The sequence below is a fragment of the Canis lupus genome, chromosome X, assembly GCF_011100685.1.
Source record: "Canis lupus familiaris isolate Mischka breed German Shepherd chromosome X, alternate assembly UU_Cfam_GSD_1.0, whole genome shotgun sequence".
NCBI classification, from domain to species: Eukaryota; Metazoa; Chordata; class Mammalia; order Carnivora; family Canidae; genus Canis; species Canis lupus.
Window position 1 is genome coordinate 31,671,187 of NC_049260.1, and position 19,123 is coordinate 31,690,309.

The window sequence follows — 19,123 nt, forward strand, 5'->3', positions numbered from 1 at the left end:
CCGGGATCGAATCCCACGTCGGGCTCCCGGTGCATGGAGCCTGCTTCTCCCTCTGCCTGTGTCTCTGCCTCTCTCTCTCTCTCTGTGTGACTATCATAAATAAATAAAAATTAAAAAAAAAAACAAATATGACGTTGTAATATCTGTCTTGTTCATCACCCACCAAAAAGGGAGCAATGAAGTATTTGCTGTTTTTATAGGCAAATGTAATAAAATTATAACATTATTCTATGCTTAATAATTAATATTGAATATATCTTCATATGCTGATTGTGCATTTGCATTTATTCTGTCAGGAATTGTCTTTCTTTTTTTTTTTTTTAGATTTTTATTTACTTATTCATGAGACACAGAGAGAGAGGCAGAGACACAGGTGAAGGGAGAAGCAGGCTCCATGCAGGGAGCCCAATGTGGGACTTGATCCTCAGACCCCGGGGTCATGCCCTGAGCCAAAGGTAGATGCTCAACCACTGAGCCACCCAAGCTTCCCTGTCTATCATTATTAAACACATTTTTTCATTGGGACATTTTCTCTATCCTTTTTTTTTTCTAATGGATGTTAAAGATACTGAATACTGAACTCTTTGTTGGATATCATGCTGGCTTCTCTAGAAGAATCAGAGAATCAATATGTTGGAGATTGATTGCTACCTTCGTTCTAAGGATTGTAAATAAGTTGTTCACAGGACAGGGTAAGGTATGTGTGAAGCACTCCCTAGTCAATAATTTTAGATCTGGAAAGAAAATGGCTGTTAACAATACAAAGCAAGATAACAGATAATTTCAAGGGAATTTTTTTCTTTTTTTAAAGATTTTCAAAATTTATTTATTTGACAGAGAGCGCACAAGCAGGCGAGTGGTGGGCAAAGGGAGAGGGAGAAGCATTCTCCCTGCAGAGCAGGGAGCCCGATGTGGGACTTGATCCCAGGATCCTAGAATCATGACCTGAGCTGAAGGCAGACACTTAACCAACTAAGCCACCCAGGTGCCCTCAAACAAAATTTTTATATGAGTGAATTTTGACTTAATTCTCTGTTACTATAAATACTTAACACCTTGTAGGTTGCCATGCACTGTTCTTGGCACTGGTTGTCTTTAAGGAGGATATCAGTCAAGGTCACTCCATTTTTTTGAAGCTTAATTCTACTAGATGCTCATAGTCCTCAGTGTTCACATACTTCCTGCTCTATATCCTGCCCCAGTTTAATGATATCTCTCTGCCTTGGGTCACAGCCTCATAGAATTTTTTTTTTAATTTTATTTATTTATTTGAGATAGAGAGTGAGCACAAGTGGGGAATGGGGCAGAGGGAGAGGATGAAGCAGGCTCCCCGCTGAGCAGAGAGTCCCATGCAAGGCTCTATCTCAGGACCTCGGAATCATGACCTGAGCCAAAAGCAGATGCTTAACCGACTGAGCCACCCAGGTGCCCCAGAATTTTTCTTTATGATCTTGAACTCAACACTAAATCCAAACTATAATTTGCCTAGAAGAGTCTTGCATTTGAAAAACAATTCATTCAGCAAATATTTATTGAGCCCCTGCTGTATTCTAGTCTCTTTATTAGCCCCTCTTTGAACATGAATTCATTCCCACAGGGCCATCTACAAAATAGTACTTTCACCCAAAGGACACTGGTTGAACAATTAAGCTAAGCTGGTAAAAGAGATACTCAGATCATGCAAAGAGAGGAGCAGAGGAGGGTAAACTTTTTACAATTGTTTTTTAAGCCTCCTTACTTGGCATTACTCTATTTCACAATGGATTTCATAGCCCATGATGCCATATGTCTTTTTGAGCTGGAAGGCATGATGGCTATGATCAGTGACAGAGGAAACAAATGAAAGATTCTTTCTAAAGTCAAAGAGGATTATGCCATTCCAAAACAAACAGGAGATCCAAAACATTCAAATGGCATTTGTTTAAGCTATTATGCTTGCCTGGTGTACAAAAAAGGCAGTTGTTGCCAATAGGCTTATTAATCCCTTGCCTGAGACATTAACTTGAGGAATCATACTGTTACCAATCAAGTATCCATCTTGAAAATGTCTCCCCTGCACTGAAATGGTGGCATATAATACTGCAGGCTAAACTAATTCCATTGGCATTTCAAGTTCTGAAATCTGCTATATAGTAAAATTTTGATCCCAGCTTCTGTCCTCATAGAAGAGTTGATGAACCAGGAGCTTTTCTAATAATAGAGAACACCACATAAAAGGAGTATTTACCACATAAGTTCTACTGCTAATAGGAGAAAATCACTATGGATAAATAGAACTCTCTTATCATTGATATTCAAGAACTATCTACCTGCTTTACGTGGTGAGGCTGTAATAAATTTGTGTTCCTTTCAATTTATGTAGGATGCTTTCCTAAGAGTAAAAAAAGTTACTTGGTATCCAAGTTTTTCTAACAATCATGAATTTTGGCAGATTGTGAAATCATGTGGTATTTGTCTTTCTCTGACTGATTTATTTCACTTAGCATTATACTCCCTAGATCATCCATGTCTTTGAAAATTGCAAGATTTAGGGATCCCTGGGTGGCGCAGGGGTTTGGCGCCTGCCTTTGGCCCAGGGCACAATCCTGGAGACCCGGGATCGAGTCCCACGTCGGGCTTCCGGTGCATGGAGCCTGCTTCTCCCTCTGCCTGTGTCTCTGCCTCTCTCTTTCTCTCTCTGTGACTATCATAAATAAAAAAAAAAAAAAGAAAGAAAAAAAAGAAAATTGCAAGATTTCATTCTCTTTTAATGGCTAAATAATATTCCATTACACAAACACACACACACACACACACACAACTACAAACATACCACATATGCTTTATCCATTCACCCACTCTTGGTTGTTTCCATATCTTGGCTACTGTAAGTAATGTTGCAATGAATGTGTGGGTGCTTTGATCTTTTCAAATTAGTGTTTTCGTATCTTCAGATAAATACTCAGAAGTGGAATTGCTAGAATATGGTAGTTCTAATTTTAATTTTTTGAGGAACCTCCATAATCTTTTCCATGGTGGCTGCCTCAATTTACATTTCCACCAAGAGGGCTCAATGGTGCTCTTCCTCCACATTCCTGTCAACACTTGTTACTTCTTTTATTTTTGTTGACAGCCATTCTAACAGGTTTGAGGTGATATTTCATTGTGGTTTTGGTTCATATTTTCACTATTTGATTAGTGATGTTGAGCATCTTTTCATATACTTGTTGACCATTTGTACATCTTCTTTGGAAAAATGTCCATTCAAGTCTTCTGATCATTTTTTAACTGGATTGTTTTTTCCATCACTTTACTTTTAATCTACATGTGTCTTAACATTTAAAGTGGTTTTCTTTAAAAAAAAAAAAAAAGATATTATTTATTTATTTATTTAAAAGGCAGAGGGCAGAGGCAGAGGGACAAGCAGGTTCCCCATGGAACAGGGAGCCTGATGTGAAACTCAATTCTAAGACCCCTGGATCATGATCTGAGCTGAAGGCAGATGCTTACCCAACTGAGCCACCCAGGTGCCCCTAACGTGGTTTTCTTATAGACAATGTACAGCTAGGTCTTATTTTCTGAGCCACTCTGACAGTCTCTGTCTTAATTGGCATATAGTTGGATTAATATCTATCATGTCTGTTACGGTTTCTATTTGTTGGTTTCTTATTTTTGTCTTCCATTTTTGTGTGCCTTTTGTGATTTTAATTCAGCATTTTATGTGATTCTTCTTTCTTAATATGTAGATTTACTTTTTTACTGTCTTTAGTGGTTGCCCTAGAGTTTGTACTATATATTTACGATCAATACAGGTATATATTCAAATAACACTACACTGCTTCACATGAAGTACAAGTACCTTACGAAAAAAATATTCTTGGGGTGCCTGGGTGGCTAACTAGTTAAGCATCAACTCTTGATTTCTGCTTAGGTTATGATCTCAAGCACCACATTGGGCTCCATGTTCAGTGGGGAGTCTGCTTGGGATTCTTTCCCTCTGCCTCTCCCTGCCATGCATGCATGTGCATGCTCTTTTTCTCTAAAATAAATAAATCTTTAAAAAGAAAAAAATATTCTTTTTTAATAATGGATCAATTATTTAATTAGGCTCTTTGTAAGAAATTTAGAATACCGTTTGTGAGGGTAAACTCCATCTGTGAGAGAAAACACAGAGCAGAGGTATCCCTGGAGCTGAGGAACAGCTTTGATTTTTGGCAGAATTTGTGAGTCCACAGATTTCTGGTCAACCTTACACTGCTCTGTAATCTCTTATTTCTCTTTGTGTCGGAGATCTCACTTTCCTGGTGTCTGGGTTTACAATTTCTTCTTCTTGCAGTTAGCATCAGTGAAATGTTTGGGGATTTTCACACCCCTGATACAATTTTGGTGGAGGTCGCAATGACAAATTTGTGTTCTGTTCTGTGTGGAAGAACTCTATTGGGGATTAGAGGCCATTTTACAGGTAGCAAGCCACTGTCAAACTGCTTCAGGAAAACCACTCTCTTGCCTCTGTGGCTCCCAGTGAGGATGATCAGAATGGTGCCAGGAGTGATGCCATTTCCAGTTTTCTCACATGCTAACTGAACATTTTTTTACTGTGACTTAACAGTTTTCAAGATACATCTTCAGTAGGATAAAACCTAGGCGTTTTATGGTTTAATCACTCAGTTTCCATTGATCTTGTCACCACCAACTGGTTTCCTGACAGTAGCAAGAACTTTCTACTTTTTCTTTTCAATCCTGGATTTGGCTGCTGAATATTTCCTCTTGTATATAGCCTTTCTAAAATATATAGCCAATTGGGAATACCTGCCAATTTCTCTGACTAGGACAGGGTTTTGGCTGCTATGGGGCTGCTGCTTCTTGGCATTTTAGCCTTAGGATTACCCTTCTTAATTTTGCCACCAGTATCAGCCTTCTTGGCTTCAGGTATCTCCTTGGTATTTGACTTAACCAAATTTCTTACCTGCCACCTTGCAGGATGGGAAGAAAAACGAAATGTTCTTAATTCCTCCCTCCAGTTCCTTGTATAACGGAAGTCATTTCACTTCACTTATACGTAAGCTTACATGATGGTACGTGTGTATATTTGCATACATAGTCAAATACACTGTTGCTATTATTATTTTTAACTGTTTTTCAAGAAAATCATAAAAAATGTTTAAAATAGAAGTTTTTATTTTACCTTGAGGAGCTGCCAAATTGTTTTCTATGGTGGTTGCATTATTTTACATTCCCACCAGCAATGCACAAGGGTTCTAATTCCTCTATAATCTCACCAACATTTGAAGTTCTCCTTTTTTTTTTTTTTTTTGTATAGTAGCCATTCTAATGGATGTGAAGTAGTATCTCATTGTGGTTTAGATTTGCATTTCCCTGATGACTACGGATTTTTTAAAATTTATTTAAGAGAGACAGAGCACAAGCAGGGAGGAGGGACAGAGGGAGAGGGAGAAGCAGACTCCCCATTGAGCAGGCAACCTGATGAGGGGCTCGATCCCAAGACTCTGGGATCACGATCTGAACCAAAGGTAGGTGCATAACCAACTGAAACACCCAGACACCCCAACTATGGATACTGGTTGAGCATCTTTTCATGTGCAATGTGGGCCTTTGTGTATTTTCTTTGGAGAAATGTCCATTTAAATCTTTCATCAAGCTTTAATTTAGGTAGGTTTTTTTGCTTTTGAGTTCTAAGAATTCTTTATATATACTAGATATTAATTTCTCATCAGATATAAGATTTGCAAATATTTTATCCCATTTTATGACTTCACTCTCTTGATACTATCCTTTGCTATACAATAATAGTTGTTCATTTTGCCTGAGTCCAAATTATCTCTTCCTTTTTCTAAAGCTGTGCTTTGAATGTCATACCCAAGCAAATCTATACCAAATCCTGAATCATGAAGTTTTCTCCCACTTTCTTCTAAGAGTTTTACAGTTCTAGCTGTTACATTTAGGTCTTTGACCCATTTTGAGTTCATTCGTGTATATGATGTAAGAGTCCCACTTTTTTTTTTTTTTGCATGTCAATATCCAGTTTCCTCACACCATTTTATTAAAAGACTGTCTTTCCCCTATTTAATGGTCTTAGCAGCCTTGTCAAAAATTATCAGACCATATATGAGAAGGTTTATTTCTGGGTTTTCTATTCCATTGATATATCTGTCTTTTTGCCAGTACTGTTACCGAACAATGTATTATGGCTGCAAACTCAGGAATGAACCAGCAAGCCCTGGAACTGCTGTGGCCAACTCCTCCATCCAGGGAAATCCTGAGAAGGCTGGACAAATTGAAAGCATGGGTCTTGGCTGGGCTTGCCAACATTGTTGCCCAACAAACTCAGATGAACTCATCACAAGAGAAGCCAATAACTCAAGAGGTAAGAATTTGGAAGAAAGAAAGGGAGAAATTTATTTTGGGTGCTGGCAGATAGGGAAAGTGGTGGCTCAAGCCTTAACAACTGACCTCTCCACCTTTAAGATGGACACCTAGTATTTTATAGGCAGGGGTTCAGGGGAGAACATGCAAAAGAGCAGGTAGAGAGTGTATGATCATGAATGGGGGGCCAGTTGTGTTCAGCAGTGATCATGGGCTGGGAAGGTGACATGTGGGGTGGGACCTTCTAGGCATTCCATTGTTATCAGGACTTTTCTGGTCTGGTGATTGGAATGTTCCAGTCATTGTCAACACCTCAAGAAACTGTGGTAAGAAATAACTGTCAGGGTCTACAGTGAAGCAAGAGGGCTCACTAATGGTACCATATTGTTTTGATTACTGTAGCTTTTTTTTAAGTTTTGAAATTAGGAAGGCTAAATTCTTCAAATTTTTTCTTTTCAACATTGTTTTGGCTATTCATGTTCCTTTGAGATTATATATATATTTTAGAATGGGTTTTTTTTTTTTTTTGAAAAAAAAATCAGGGGGTATCAGTAAGGATACCACTGAATCCTTAGATCTCTTTGGGTACTGTTGTCATCTCAACAGTATACATTTTTTAATCCATGGGCATAGAATGTCTTTCCATTTATTTAAGTCTTCTTCAATTTCTTTCAGCAATATTTAGTACTTTTCAGTATATAAATCTTTAACCTCTCTGATTAAGTTTATTCCTAAGTATTCCATTCCTTTTGGTGATATTTTAAATGGAATTTTTTTTCTTAATTTCCTTTTCAAATTGTTTGTTATTGGTATAGAGAAACACAACTAATTTTTGTTTGTTGATTTTGTGTTCAGAATTTGTTTACTAGATCTAATGGTTTTTTGTGGCATATCTAAGATTTTCTACATATAAGATCATGTCATCTGTAAAGAGAGATAATTTTACTTTATCCTTTAGAATTTATTTTTTTTATTTTATTTTATTTTATTTTTTATTTATGATAGTCACACAGAGAGAGAGAGAGAGGCAGACACAGGCAGAGGGAGAAGCAGGCTCCATGCACCGGGAGCCCGACGTGGGACTCGATCCCGGGTCTCCAGGATCGCGCCCTGGGCCAAAGGCAGGAGCCAAACCGCTGCGCCACCCAGGGATCCCTATCCTTTAGAATTTAGATGTCTTTTACTTCTTGCCTTTTTTGCTGATGGCTAGAACTTCCAATTATATGTTGGATACAAGTGGCAAAAGCTGACATTCATATTTTGTGCTTAATCTTAGGGGGAATCTTCCTGTCTTTCACCATAGAGTATTTTAGCTCTGGGTTTTTTAATACATAGTCTTTATCATTTCAAAGAAATTTTTTAATCTCTTTTTTGAATGTGTTTATCATGAAATGGTATTGAGTTTTGGCAAATGCTTTTTTCTGCATGTGTTGAGATGATTATGTGGGGTTTTTTTCCTTTAACCTATATTACATTGAATTTTTATACATGGAATGATTTTGCGTTCTAGAAATATTAATCAGTCACAGTGTATATTCCTTTTAATATGGTAGTAAATTCTGTTTCATAGTAATTTGATAACGATTTTTGCATTAGTATTTTTATAGACATATAATTAACATACCAGGTTACATTAGTTTCACATGTTAAAACATAATGATTCAACAATTTCATGCATTACTCAATACTCACCACAATAAATGTAGTCACCATCTGTCACCAAAGTTATTATAGTATTATTAACTATATTTCCTGTGCTGTACTTTCATCTCAGTGATTTATATATTTTATAACTGTAAATTTGTACTTCTTAATCCCCTTCACCTGTTTTGCCCATCACCCTACCCATCTCCCCTCTGGCAATCACCTGTTTATTTTCTGTATTTATCAGCCTCTTTCTGTTGTTTTCGTTTGTCAACAGATATGCTTTACAAAAAAACAAAATGTACCCTTCTAGAAGTAGACTCTGTCCTGAGATTCTCTTAGAGAATCCCAAGTATTCAGGACGAACCATAAAAATCATTATATTTGAATCAGTGAGGGTGACAGAACATGAGAGACTCCTAACTCTGGGAAACAAACAAGGGGTGGTGGAAAGGGAGGTGGGCGGGGGGGATGGGGTGACTGGGTGATGGGCACTGAGGGGGGCACTGGACAGGATGAGCACTGGGTGTTATGCTATATGTTGGCAAATTGAACTCCAATAAAAAAAATACCAAAAAAATCATTATACTTGAATGATTTTGACCTAGCAATTGGCTGTTTTTTCTTTTCTTTTTTTTTTTTTTAAGATTTTATCTATTTGAGAAAGAGACCATGCGATGGAGGAGGAACGGGGGAAGGGGGAGTAGCAGACTCCCCACTGAGCAGGGAGCCCAACGTGCCGCTCCATCCCATGACCCTGGGATCATGACCTAAGGAAAGCAGATGTTCAACCAACTGAGACACCCAGGTGCCCCAAAATGGTTGTCTATTATGATTGAATCTAATCCATTTCATCTATTTTCAAAACTTCAGAAAATAGTTCCAAATCTACCATCTCCAATGTTCCTCAAGATACTATTTTAGAAAACACAATAAAAAATGGGCTATGCTAGAAATGTGAGATCCCAAGCTGGGAAACAATGAATTGACATATTTTATAGGCCTGCGTGTGTTGGGGTATGGATCATTTAATGACATAGTGTGCTTTTAAAATAAATTTCCCAAATTCCACTTGGACAAACTTATATGACTTTGAATCATATATTACTTGAACATTATTTTAAACATGTGAATTTTAACGGAAAACTTAGCAAGATTCAATTCAAAACAACCTAACCAACTAAATGTCAGTTTTTAAATTAGAAAATGGTTACAGTCAGGCCTGGACTTCCTTCTGAGTTCTTTTAAAATATGAAATAATTCCATCCATTCCTTTTCTCACAAGCAATTGGGTTCCTTAAGGTATTTTGGGGGGAGGAAAAACAATTTCCCCTCTATTCTTCTAGGTTCTTGGCTGAGACCCTCCCCCCCCACACACACACACACATAAAAAGACAGATTAACAGGGGAAAAAATAGAAGTTTAATACCTCCTATATGCATGGAAGAGACCCAGGAAAACTAAGTAACTCCCTGAAATAGCCCAAGCCACCACCTTAAATGCCATCTCTGGCTAAAGACAAAAGAATATGTAGGGGGTGGGGAGTCTATTATTGCAGGCTTTCAGGAAAAGTACAGTAATCAAGGGTAAGGTTGTCATACCAATTTAGGTCCATGCCTTCTCCATTGATGGGAGTTTCTAGATTTGGAATGGTCCTTCTCTTCCTGGTACAGAGAGGGAAATACCCTTATAATTTCAAGTTTCTCTTGTGTAGAGACATTTCTCTTACAAAAGTGTAACTTCTACTAGGTTTTCAGACCTTTTGGCATGTCTGCTGTTTCTTAAAAATAATCAGCCTAAAATAATCTTTATACCAAAGATGGGTATTTTAGGGTGGCAGATTCTGCTCCCCTTCCATTTCTTCCCTTGTTTTTCCTATACAGGTACATGAAAACAGTCTATTCTCAAAGAAGTGTTATGTCTCAACCATTTTCATTTAAATGTCTGCAGAACTATACACTGATTCCATGTGGACTCAAGCAAGCACAGCTTTTTCCTGGGAATTAAGAGTCCCTCTGAATCACCCTGTTCATTCCGGTAGTGGTTTCCTTGTTGACACAATTTTGTGAATCTCCACCCCCTGGTGTCAGCTATTGATGAAAGATCACACACTCTCTTCAGGTAGTAACATCAATGCCCTTGATATACTCTTCCCTTCCATGTTCACATACAGACTTTTGGTTAGTGGTCAGCCAGGACTAGGGATTGTGTCTGTAGTTACCATACACTCCCTGGATAGTTCAAAATGCCCAGTTCTCTCCTCCACAGCTAGCTTGATAAACCCATGTGGAGCTTACATAGGAATCTATTATTTCTGGTTGTAAGCATGAGAAAAAATTTGACTTATCAGAGGGAAGAGAAGGAGAAGAAGGAGAAGCATAAAATGGTACAGTCAGTCAGAACCCAATTACGCATGGATATTCACTAAATGCACAGTGGGGGTAAGGATCTAGCACAAGCCTTGCTACGTAGTGTGCTCTTTTGAATTTTGTACATTTTTACTAAAACATTATGAGGTTGATATGTTCACGCTGGTTTTACAAATGAAAAATACGGGGTTTAGAATGCTAAGTAACAGAGGGGCATTATTCGGAAGCATATTTGAGGTTATTGATTTGTTCATCATCTGGACTGTGATGTGCTTTTACAGATACACACACAAATGTATCAACGCTTCCCAAACTGTTTTAAACCCAAATAGTTTATTTTATGTCAGTTGCACCTCTTACAACTGGAAAAAAACAAACAGAATGCTACATAAAATGTCCAAAGTAGCACAAACAGGAAACAGTAATATCTTCTCACCTCTGAAGCATGTTCTTACTCCAGCAAGCCATGCTGCAGAGTCCTCTGGGAAGAAGTCATTACATAGCTGGCATGAAGGAGATGGAATGAAGGAAGATAAGAGGAATTTGGGTTGTTCTTAGATTAGCAACTCCTCCTGATATGCAAATCAACCTAAAAAAGAAAATAAAGCACAAACTATGGTATTTGGATTCCAAGTTGCCCGGGTTGAGCTTCTCTGTCACTGTTTCTGGCGGCAGAGATGCTGGCAGCACTGGCAGGTTCTCCCCTGACCCTGTGAGGTCTCCTCTCAAAGGGAAAATTCTGTGCCACAGCCACAGGTCACAGCTTTAATATGGAGGCAGCTGCTAGTCAAGGGAGATTGAGGTGACTGTTGGATTTGGAAAAATAAATACTGCAAACACAAAACTGCTAAGCTGTAACCTCCTTTAGGGCTCTAGTTACGAATGTCTTACAGTTCGAACTCCCTGTGGCATCTACAAGATGTTCCATGATGAGTTTTAGAATAAATGATTGAACGACTTGTCAATTCTAAAAATTAAATCCAAGTTGCTCTTTTATCACTATATTTAGATTCCAAAGTTACAACACTATAGAAATGGCAAAATATTTAATTTGGAAAAAAAAGGATAAATGAGTACTTAAAATGTGGAAATGATGTAAAGATTTCAATTACATTTGCTTCCCCTACGAGATAAAATTGTTTTATTTACATCACAATCAACTCGTCTCTGCAATGGCATTTTTTTTTATAAATTTTTTTTTAATTTTTATTTATTTATGATAGTCACAGAGAGAGAGAGGCAGAGACATAGGCAGAGGGAGAAGTAGGCTCCATGCACTGGGAGCCCGACGTGGGATTCGATCCCTGGTCTCCAGGATCGTGCCCTGGGCCAAAGGCAGGCACTAAACTGCTGCACCACCCAGGGATCCCTGCAATGGCATTTTGCAATAAACCTCTGGCTTTTATTAGGGGCAGATTTATGTGCATTAGCAGACAAAATAGCATCACATTAGCTTTTAGGTTCTTCTTTTCCCACAAAACTGAACTCATCGTAACTTATCTAAAGAAATATTACTCCCATTTTTGTAAATATTCATGATTAGTTGTATTTCCATATTGTCTGAAGAATAGTGGAAGTTTTAGACAGGCTAGCTACATCATACATTATAGGACATGGATCAAGTAAATCACGAGGTGTGCCAATATAATTTCAAAAATGGTAAGAAAATTTTTAAAAAAATGGTAAGAAAATTTTATTTTCTGCTATCCCACTCAAAACTATTAGTTTAAATTAAAAGAAGAATCATTTTATTCCTTAGTAATGGAGACTCACAGAAATTTAAATGCTCTTTATTTTCAATGAAAGGCACACATTTTTTCTTGTCACTTCTCTAGGCCACATCGTGTTTGCTTGATAGATAATATCAATTTACTGGGTTTGGAGCTTTGAAGCTGTTAACTTTCAAAACCTCTCTCTTAGCAGACAAGTTCAATCAGTATAACGAACAACGAGGCATGGAATTGTTATGTTGCATTATGCAGTGATATAATTTATTTCTCGAAACACCTAAAACTGAACAAATACATTTCTGAGGCACAAGAACATGTATTCTACTTTGTAGGCTAAGATTAATTTAGCATGACCAATAAGGTTTCAAAGTCATATTGGGAAAGTGCACCTGCCTAGATGGTGTGGGTATAAAGCTGATAATATTACAGGGAAGAGAGGATAGTCTGCAGAAGGTGGCACAACTGGGACCGAAATGGGGAATTCCATGGTAGGGAACCCATTGCTATGAAATTAGTGAGCCCCTTTTCTGTCTGTGCCGGGGGGGATTCTCCATTCCCTGAGTTCTTTTGTTTTAGAAATGTACTGATGGTAGAGTTTGAACTTTTGATTGTTTAAAACAACACAAACAACAAAAAAGACGAGCTAATTGGATTGTAAAAATCCATCAAATTGCTTCTACAATCCTTTGAAGAAAGGCTTAAACTTTGTTTTCTTTATTTGTTGTCTCTGTTGAATAGTAACAATATTAGGCTTCTTTATTTGTTGTTTTTCCTTTACCATTTCCCTGCAGTGAGATTCTTTCCAACTTAATCCTCTAATCTGTAATTAGCAGTGGATAACAACATCTTGATTCTCTCTCTCTTGGTTTGTTTTGCATACACAAAATGATGTGATTAGTAATATGCATTTAGTAATCCATTTAGAAAAATGTGGAATGTGGATGGATTTGGTTTATTGTCCTGCCTGGCTTCCCTATACTAATCCTCCCACCTCTTACCAAAGAGAGAAATTAAGGCAAAGATGATACTGAAATTAAGGCAAAGATGATACCCTTTTGATGCTGAAGGGGCCAGAATGTGTCCGGTGCAATGCAGTTTCGGGTCTCAGGCGGACCCTACTTGCATGGATGAAGCCCCCGAAGTGAGAAGGGAGGCGGGAAGGGAGAGGCAACGAGGAGAACCCGCTTCGGAAGCCTCGAGAACGAAGTGGCGCGCTCTAAGGGTGCCTAGCGCCCCGGGTCCCGGGTCCCGGGGTCAGCGAGAGGTCAGTGGAGGGCGCGCCCGAGGAAGCCGATTGCCACGGCCTGAGCTGCGGACCAGAGAAAGAGCTGGAAGAGCGGTGAGGACCGACCGACCGCCGGGGGTGACGCGCGGACAGGCCCAGCCGAGAGGTGCGAGCGCGCACGGACAGGCGGGCGCCCAGGCAGGTCTCCGCGGGCCGCGGCGCAGGGACTCGGGGCGGGGGGGAGGGGTGGGGGGGGAGGGGGAGAGGGAGGGGGGAGGGGGGCGGGGGGGGCGCTCCCGCCGACGCCACCCTGTTTCGCCCTCACCCATTCAGCGGTCCCGGTTAGCGCACAGCTCAGGAGCCCCCAGAGCGTTAACCTTTCAAGGTCTAACGTGGCTCTCTTTAAGATTCTTTTTTTTTCTCTCTCTTTAAGATTCTAAATCTTTTTCTTTGGCTTCCTCTCCCTAACGAAAGAAAATTAAGCCAGTTAAAGTAAGAATCACACCAGGTATGAAAATATTAAACATATATATGAGCTATAATATATGTGTATATTTTTTATATATGATGTATTTGCAACATATACATGCATGTACATACAGTACATACATAAGAAAGCCCTATGTGAAAAGACTCTTGGTAAGTACCCCAGGTAAAATTAAAACACATGATAAAGGATTCTTCTTTCTTAGAGGAGTGTAAAATTTATATGGAAATGTACTTAAATACTTAAATTGAGAATTATGTGACAGGGTAGTGTGAATGATAACAGTAATTATTATTACAATAATATACATTTTTCTTTTTGTTTTTTAAGATTTTTTTTTATTTATTCATGACAGACACACAGAGAGAGGCAGAGACACAGGCAGAGGGAGAAGCAGGCTCCATGCAGGGAGCCCGACGCGGGACTCGATCCTGGGTCTCCAGGATCAGGCCCTGGGCCGAAGGCGGCGCTAAACCCCTGAGCCACCCGGGCTGCCCAATATACGTTTTTCTTTATAAATTGCCTTTGCTTATTCATATATCCATGGAAATATTGTTAACAGACTACCCATTCCTGAAAGGAGTGTAGTAACCATGAATATTTTGTGAAATATCTAGTTTTATTTAACAAGAATGAAAAAAACAAATCAAAATAAGGGCATCTTTTGTACCTTGCAAATTGGTGTAAAACCTTTTCAGTGATATTAGTTAACACAGGTTATCTGTTCCTCTACAGTTGTCCTGACTACTAGGACAAGTTCTAATCTTTTTTTTTTTTTTTAAGATTTTATTTATTCATGAGAAACAGAGAGAGAGAGAGAGGCAGAGACACAGGCAGAGGGAGAAGCAGGCTCCATGCAGGGAGCCCCATGTGGGACTCGATTCTGGGTCTCCAGGATCACGCCCTGGGCTGAAGGTGGCGCTAAACCGCTGAGCCACCCGGGATGCCCAAGTTCTAATCTTTAAACATCAGAACCTACAAAGGATCATAAAAAGAGGGTCTTCCATCCTTGTGTCACAATATACTGTGCAGATTATTGTAAATTCCTATAAGAAGGTCGCAAGAATGAGGGAAAGAGAAAGCATTCCTCAACATGGTTGTTACATTCTAGGAAAAGCTGAGAAGTAAAATGATTGTGGACCCAGGCAAAGAGGGAAGGAGCCATCAGTGAGGGACCAGGTCATCAGGAGTGTTATTACATGGGTTGCTCTGAGGCCATGCAGCCAGCTTGGCAGTCAGGTGAGGGGAGACTTATTCATTATGCAGGATCTTGATGTGTGGTGCACCAAGGCAAGGAAGCCAAAACGGAATGCAAGAGATATTCTTGAAACCCTTGTGTGCCTCGTCCTCACAAAGGGCATGCTAGGCTTCTCAAAGGAAAAGATATATTATTAGAAAAGGGATGAAAACAGTGAAAAAGAGATTGATGCTCCTAAATATATGTATTATGCATAACATGTAGCAGGTTTAGGAAGCTGTTTTGTTGTTGTTGTTGTTGTTGTTCCAAATCACAAGTTATTATAAGAGCCATTAGACTTTAAGAAGGGAATGGGGTATAATGGCTGTGCATAACCTGGAAGGGCAGAAACTGGAAGGCAGAACTGATGGTCCTGAGTCAGCTTGCTACGGAAAAGGACAAGCACCTGAGGGCGGCGGGGTGCAGGGAGGCTGTGGTCCTGTCTCCCTGAGTAAATTGATTGGCCGTAAAGAGTGAATAAGTCGTCATAAGTAACCATTGGAAGGGGGTATATTACAAAAAGGGACAAGTCCTCTTCCTATATGATTTCAGGTCATCCATTTATTTTTTGATATTGAAGATTAGCAAGGAACATTGATCATTTGACTCCCAAAAAGCATAATATAGGTTTTACCCTTAATCTTTTTCCCACTAGTAAGATACATGAAATCTTTAATTTTTATATAATATTGTATAGGTACATGAAAATCTAGAAAGTCATCCATCCAATATTCTATTTAGAGTAGACTTGGAAAAAAAAATAGAGTAGACTTGGGGGGATCCCTGGGTGGCTCAGCGGTTTGGTGCCTGCCTTTGGCCCAGGGCGTGATCCTGGAGTTCCGGGATCAAGTCCCACATCGGGCTCCCAGCATGGAGCCTGCTTCTCCCTCCTCCTGTGTCTCTGCCTCTCTCTCTCTCTCTCTCTCTCTCTCTCTCTCTGTGTGTCTATCATAAATAAATAAATAAATAAATAAATAAATAATAAATAAATAATAAATAAATAAATAAATAAATATCTTTAAAAAAAATAGAGTAGACTTGGTTAAAGAAAACCTAGCGATGTAAATTTGATAGACCACAAACTTAAGCATTAGGTGACAGAATGTAACTTTTGTGTCTTTCCACAGATTGACTTAATTTCTATCACAGCATACTCTGCATTAGCCCCTTTGCCTCTCTGATGTAATAATGATATTATTATTAATAGGATCTTATCATCACCTCCAGATAAGCCTAGTTACTTTGGTGATTTCTCATTCATTTAAGCTTTAACTCAAATTCATGATTTGGACTCCAACTCTTTGGGACTGAAGCTTGACCCTACTGGCCTACACAAATACTACTCTGTCCTTGGTAGGGAGGCAGCATTTATTTCTCTATCTTGTTCTATGTTGGTCCCCTGCTGGCATCTAAAATGCTAGAATGTATGCAGTCTTTTTTTTAAGTTTGTTTCCTCTCACCTCACCATCAGGAGAAAATGACAAACTCAGTTGAATCCCAAAGCAAGTTCAAAATGCACCCTCTGTTGCATCATTCCCTTGAACTAGCTTTGACATCTAACAGATCTCCCAGCAATTTCTCTCTCAACTAATGTGCATGTTCTCTTGGAGCATCAGTTGAATTTTTTAATGTTCTCTGCTATCTGTTTGGAACCATGGACTATTAAGAGGGAAAGAGAGAGTCATTGCCCCTTATACGTGGAACATACCACACCACCATTTCTAATCTTGTGTTGCATCTCATGATTCTTCAGCGGAATGTCTACAAAGATGTTAAGCACCTTTTTTATGTACCTCTTGGCTGTTTGAATATCTTCTTTGGAAAAAAATCTATTCATGTTCCCTGTGCATTTTTAGTCAGATTGTTTTTTTTGCTTTTAAATTGTACGCATTTCTTGTACATTATCCCTTTATCTGATACATGGTTTGTAAGTATTTAATTCCATTCCATGGGTTCCATTTTCATTTTGTTGATTGTTTCATTTGCTGTGCAGAAGCCTTTTGGTTTGACATGGTCCCACTTGTTTATTTTTGCTCTTGTTCCTTGTGCTTTTGTCTCAGATCCAAAAAGTCGTTGCTGGGATGCATAGGTGGCTCAGAGGTTGAGCATCTGCCTTCCGCTCAGGGCGTGATCCTGGAGACCCAGGATCGAGTCTTGCATCAGGCTCCTTGCATGGAGCCTGCTTCTCCTTCTGCCTGTGTCTCTGCCTCTTTCTCTCTCACTCTGTGTCTCTCATGAATAAATAAATAAAATCTTAAAAGAAAAAAATAAAAGTCATTGCCAAGACCTATGTCAAGGATTTTTTTCCCCTATGTTGACTTCTTGAAGTTTTATGGTTTCAGGTCTTAGATTTAAGTCTTTATTCCATACAAGTTAATGTTTTTGACTGATGTAAGATAAGGGACCAATTTCATTCTACTACATGTGAATATCCAATTTTCCCAGCACTGTTAATTGAAAAGACTGTCCTTTTCCCATGTATTATTGGCTTTTTGTCAAATATTAGTTTACTATCTATGCAAATGTTTATTTCCAGGCTTTCAGTTCTGTTACATTGGTCCATGTCTATTTTTTATGTCTATTTTTTTAAGATTTTATTTATTTCACTTCAGAGAGAGAAAGCATGAGTGGGGGAAGGGCCATAGGGAAAGGGAGAAGCAGACTCTCCACTGAGCAGGAAGCCCGATTTGGGGCTGGATCCCAGGACCCCAAGACCATGACCTGACCTGAAATCAGACACTTCACTGGCTGAGCTACCCAGGTGCCCCTGGTCCATGTCTACTTTTTTTATGCCAGTACCACACTGTTTTAATTACTATAGTTTTATAACATATTTTGAAATCAAGAAGTTCAGTGTCTCCAGCCTTGTTCTTCTTTCTCAAGATTGCTCTGGCTATTCAGGGTCTTTTATAGATTCATAGGAATATTAGGATGGTTTCTCTATTTCTGTGAAAAATGTCTTTGGAATTTTTTTTCAAAGATTTTATTTATTTATTCATGAGAGACACAGAAAGAGAGGCAGAGACACAGGCAGAGGGAGGAGAAGCAAGCTCCATGCAAGGAGCCCGATGTGGGACTCGATCCCAGGAATCCAGGATCACGTCCTGAGCCAAAGGCAGACGCTCAACCGCTGAGCCACGCAGGCGTCCTTGTCTTTGGAATTTTGTTAGGGATTACATTGACTCTGTAGATGACTTTGGGTAATATGGACATTTTAACAGTATTAATCTTCTGAACCATGAACATGAGCTATCTTTCCATATTTGTGTCTTTTGAAATCTCTTTCTTCAGTGTCTTATTTTCAGTATATGGGTTTTTTACATCCTTGGTTAAATTTATTCCTATGTATTTTATTGTTTTTGATGCTATTATAATTAGGATTGTTTTCTCTATTTCTTTTTCAGATATTTTATTGTCAGTGTATAGAAATGCAATTGATTTCATGTGGTAATTTTACTGACTGCTTTGCAAGAGAAATACCTTCCTGTAACTCTGTTAGGGATTCTGAGGTTTTCTCAGATCTTTACTATGCTCCATACTTCTTATTTTGGAAATAATCTTAAGATTCTATACATTTTATCACTCCTACAAAGCCAGGCTAGGTGCTGAAAGTCTCCTGTGTTGCTCACTGCTCAAGCATTATTTTTAAAGATTTTATTTATTAGGGCACATGGGTGAGTCAGTGGTTGAGTGTCTACCTTCGGCTCAGGTAGTGATCCTAGGGTCCTGAGATCAAGTCCCACATCAGGCTCCCCATGGGGAACCTGCTTCTTCCTCTGCCTATGTCTCTGCCACTGTCTCTGAGTCTCTGACAAATAAATAAGTAAAATCTTAAAAAAAAAAAAAAAAGGTACTCATTGTCCAACCATTAGGCTCTTTCTTTCATGCCTTTTTACCATAAATAGTATATTACTAGTACAAATTGAGGGGAGAATAAGACTGCTAAATGAAAAAGGAAAATCACCTGTAAATTGCAAAAGAAGTGTTGTAACTATTTTACTTGACTATTTTTTATTATTTTAAAAATATTTCATTTATTCATGAGAGACACAGAGAAAGAGAGAGAGG

General features: G+C 38.8%; 1 pseudogene; it reads right to left on the reverse strand.

Moving 5' to 3' along the window:
- Positions 1–4,074: 4,074 nt before the first annotated feature.
- On the reverse strand, positions 4,075–10,844 carry LOC119868274 (annotated as a pseudogene).
- Between the last annotated feature and the right edge of the window lie 8,279 nt (positions 10,845–19,123).